The 4,760-nt window shown below is 45.1% G+C and overlaps 1 long non-coding RNA gene across 1 annotated transcript; it reads left to right on the forward strand.

Annotated features, from left to right (window-relative positions):
- Positions 1–230: 230 nt before the first annotated feature.
- LOC118562873 lies at positions 231–1,140 on the forward strand. The gene is made up of 2 exons (XR_004930851.1): positions 231–606; positions 750–1,140. It is a non-coding gene; the product is annotated as an uncharacterized LOC118562873 (long non-coding RNA).
- The last annotated feature ends 3,620 nt before the right edge of the window (positions 1,141–4,760 follow it).

The raw sequence follows: 4,760 nt of genomic DNA on the forward strand, positions 1-4,760 counted from the left end.
TTATTCAGACAGTAGTGTGACTAATTTGTTCCCCAAACACTGCTGCTGCAGGTGGCTGCTGCTGGAGGCGATGACTGCTTGAGCTGGCTGATGTTGGCGAAGGATGGTGATGATGGCTGCTGCTTGTGACGGCTGCTGATAATGTTGGCCTCTGCTGGCGCTGGCAGCTGGTGGCGGCTGGTGCTGGAGGAGACAGGAGGCTGTGGAGACTGCGGACGGTGTGCCGGGAATGGAGTTGCCGAGTACGTCCATGGCAACCAGTAAGGTGTTCGTCAGTGGCCTAGATGGTATGACCTTAGGTGAGGAGGTCTGCTGTGTGGAAATCGCCTTCTTGGTCTGACTCTTGCTGCCAAGGTACCCCTTATTACGGCTGTTTGCCTTCCTCTCAGCTCCGATGCACTTTGAGTGAATCCTTAACCTCAGCCTGATATGTTGAAAGGATTTTTTTTTCAGCTCATGGCATGAGGGAAGGTTGCTGTCCAAACTCATGGCCTCTCTTTCCAGCTGTTCCACTACGTTGGAGGATTCCATAAGGGAATCACTCGTCTTGGAACGGAAGAGCTGCTCCACGTGCTGCAGGAGAGTGAACAGCTCATCGCATGGCCGGTATAATGCACCCCTTTTAAATTCCTTCAACTGTAGTAAAACAGCTTTCTCACTTGTTGTGTTGGTTACTTTTTCAACCAGTGCACATTGGCATTCCTCACAGAGCGAGAACTGATGACCCTCTTCGCTATGTATCCTGCCAGGTGGTAGAGGACACAAGACTCGGTCTTTGTGAGGTCAGGTGGTGATGGGTCTACCAGCTGCTCCACTCTCACAACCTCAGAAGCACTGCAGTTGCTGTTCTTGTTGTCCAAGAAGTCCGCCAAGTGGTCTGATGCATCATCCAGGTAACTGCCAGTATGCGTTGTCGAGAGGAACTGCCCTACAGTGGCAGCCCATAGTGCATAGTGGAACTCCACAGGTGTCGGGACTGAGTTCCTCTGACGTATGCAAGAAAAAGTATTTTTGTAGGCAGTCCAGAATGAACTGGCTTGAATGAACATATTTGTGCCCCTGTCTCAACAGATCTTGCTGGACCAGCAGTATCGTTGTTGTGGCCATCACAGGTTTCAGTGGAGCGCCCCCCCCCCCCCCAAAAAAAAAAATGGTTACGATACCTGTTCTTAACGCCTGTTTACACATTTGTTGTACTTGTTCACACATACTGTACGTATGTTTGTTGATATTATTAATGCTTGTTCCCATTTTTTTTGTTCCACACTTTCAGCCCTGATGCACTCTGAAGCCTGATGTATGTGGAGGATTTTTTTTTAAAATATATTTATAATATTCCTCCCTGTTCCTTCACTTTGTTCTTGTTTTTCCAGTTAGATACACACACATCTTGTTGTCTCACTCAGTATTTTTTATTAAACAATATTTGAATCATTCATCCAAGCTTAATGAGTTGTTATTATTTAATATATTTGATTCTTTGTGCATGGCTTAGTATTAAAATTATCATTGTTGTGTGGCCAACTCCTGCCTCATCAGAAAAAGTGGGTGTAAATGCTGAATGGACTGTTCTTTCTCAAAAAAGCAAAAAGCAACAACGGAGTCCAATGGGAGTGTTGCCTGTCACTGTTCTCTATCACTCTCTCTGCAGCTAACCTTACTCTTACTCTGTGCATTAATCCAGAGACGTAGAGAAAAATCTTAATAGCTCTGCACTTGCCTATAGACCCAAACAGATAATGCTTTTGATAATATGTGAATGGCTTGATATTAAAATTATATTCTTAGTCTTAACATGATCATGTTTCACGTTGTGGTCTGGGGGTGACCACTCATCAGAAGTGAGCTAGCTGATAGGCGAATGCTGAATGGACCACAGCAGACCTAACGCTACCACGAAGGTAAGCTAATGGCTGAATCAGAATTTACAAGCAAAATCACAGTAATCAATAATACAGCCCAGTCGCCAAAAAATGAAAATCATGAGATTTGTCATCACATGAATGATATGGAAAAGAAAAGTTAAGTTAGAGCCGTTCTAGCCTGTTCTCCTGTCCATACGAACATGAACATAAGCTTTCCCCCCCCCCCCCAAAAAAAATGTAAAACGTATCTAAGTAATATACAGCTTTTTGTTGTCACCCTGCCTCTCAAAATGGAAAAAATGACATTAACAAATATGTAATCATGCAATAACAGCTGAAAAAGTAGTAGGGTGTATGTTTATATATATATTTACCGTTAAATAACGCAATCGCAGCTGTCTGTCCCATAGAAGAACATGACAGCCAGCGTATGTTTTGGAACTATAGCGGTCTACACGAACCACGTGACTGCCCTGGCGGTGACATCAAAGAGTGTCGCAACTCTTTCCATCTCTATGGCGCTGGTTCGGGCGGGCTGGCTGACCACAGTTTTTTCCCCCCAGATGGTCCAGATGGTGGGCGGGTGATTTGGGGGTGGTGGTGTTGGTCTCAATTTGCGCTTGGCTCTCAGACCAATACCACCTATCTCTGGCCTGGATTATGGTAGTGCGGCTAACTGAGCCTCTCTCTGGGTGGGTTTTTGGAGAACGGGGATGCCTATTGGAGTCAGTGGGAGAGCTACCTTTCTAGGAGGGCATGTTTCTCCCCAGTCATTCCACACCTTCCTCTACCTGCTCCATCATACTGCCACACATGTAAGATCTTTGGGGGTGGGGGTGTCGCTGGGGAGAGGGGAGAATTTCCCAGCCTCAGCTTCTCTGGTGATGTCCCTGACCCCAATTGTATTATAGATCTTAGACACTTTAATTTATTACATTGTCACAACACACATATATGTAGGGCATTATTTGGGAATGGTGAGTGAGTAATATGGGGGGAGGGTGATTGTGTAGGCTTCAACCCTGGTGGCTTCTTCTGCCCCCATTCACATTTAGACATTGAGGGTTCTGGGCAGGATGCATGGGACAACATGTAGCAACAGGTATTTGAGCAGGTGGAGGCAGGCTCGGGGTCTTTTTCACACCCCTGTTCCCTGATTGCCACCTGGAGTCTTGAGTCTTGAGGAGTAGCGTGCCACCTGGTCGGTGTCTTGGCTGGGGGTGGAAGTTGTGTCCCGGGGATCAGCTAGCACTTTTGCTCTCCCCTGGAATATGGGGGTGGGGGCTTAGGTAGGGAGGGCAGGACGTGGAGGAGATCGAACCTCAGTGTTTGTTGGTTGGCCTGTTTGGTTCAAGTCGGCCCCATCCCCAGGTGGATGGGCCCTTGGGTCGTCTTGGTGTGGGGTTAGGACTGGAGCATGGACCGTGTAGGTTTGGTTGCGGACCCCCCCCCCCCATTTTGATCTTGGGGATTAACCTTGCTGGGTCTGGGGGCTGGATGCCCCCCTGGGATGCCAGTGCCTGGAACTGAGAAAATAGGACTTGTGTGGTAAGTATGAGTGTGTGTACAAAGTCCCCCTTTTTTGTGTGTGGTAGGAGTGTTCACATGTGGTGGCACTAGGGTGTGAATGTGACTGTGTACTTGGTTTTCTGTCTTTCTATTTGTCAGGTTGGGTTTGAACTGCCCCCTCTCCTGGGACATCTCAGGTCACTACTAGGCAAGGCAAATTTATTTATATAGCACAATTCAGTACAGAGACAATGCAAAGTGCTTTACATGATTAAAATATAGGAAAATAAAACAGAATAAAAGCAAGCAGGGATAGTGTAGAAACAAAAAAGAACATTTGAAAACAGTAAAAGATTTTAACTTGAACATTCAAAGGCAATTCTAAACAAATGTGTTTTTAATCTCGATTTAAAGGAACTCAGGCTTTCTGCACTTTTACAGTTTTCTGGAAGTTTGTTCCAGATAAGCGGAGCATAACTAAATGCTGCTTCTCCTTGTTTAGTTCTGGTTCTAGCCAGTGTAAGGACTTTAGAACTGGGGTTATGTGCTCTACTTTCTTAGTCTTAGTGAGGACGCGGGCAGCAGCGTTCTGGATCAGCTGCAGCTGTCTGATTCACTTTTTAGGCAGACCTGTGAAAACACCGTTGCAGTAATCAATTCTACTAAAAATAAACGCATGGATTAGTTTTTCCAGATCCTGCTGAGACATCAGTCCTTTAATCCTAGAAATGTTCTTCAGGTGGTAGAAAGCTGACCTTGTAATTGTCTTTAGATGCTTTTGGAGGTTCAGGTCTGAGTCCATCACTACTCCCAGATTTCGGGCCTGATCAGTGGTTTTTAGCTGAAGCAGCTGGAGCTGTGTGCTAACTTTTGATCTCTCCTCTATTGGTCCAAATATTATTACTTCTGTTTTGTTTTTGTTCAACTGAAGAAAATTTTGACACATCCATGCATTGATTTCTTCTAGGCATTTACTCAGTGCTTGAACTGGTTTATAGTCACCTGGTGACATGGTGATGTAGAGCTGTGTGTCGTCTGCATAGTTATGGTAGCTGATGTTGTTATTTTTTATTATCTGGGCTAGAGGGAGCATGTAGATATTGAAGAGGAGGGGACCCAGGATGGACCCTTGGGGAACCCCAAATGGGATTTTTGTAATCTTCGATGTAAAGTTACCTACTGATACAAAAAAGTCCCTGTCCTTTAAGTAGGATTTATTTTTTATTTTTATATTTATTTATTTATTTATTTTTTTCCCAGTGTCCTGTCTAGCACTATGGCAATAGGAATTGATATCTCAATGCCAGATGGAGCTCGACAGATTTTGCTTTTACAAGTGGAGCAAACAGCTTTCGCCATAGTGCTCCACTTGATTTATGCTTGTAA

This window comes from Fundulus heteroclitus, chromosome 4 (assembly GCF_011125445.2).
Source record: "Fundulus heteroclitus isolate FHET01 chromosome 4, MU-UCD_Fhet_4.1, whole genome shotgun sequence".
Lineage (NCBI taxonomy): Eukaryota > Metazoa > Chordata > Actinopteri > Cyprinodontiformes > Fundulidae > Fundulus > Fundulus heteroclitus.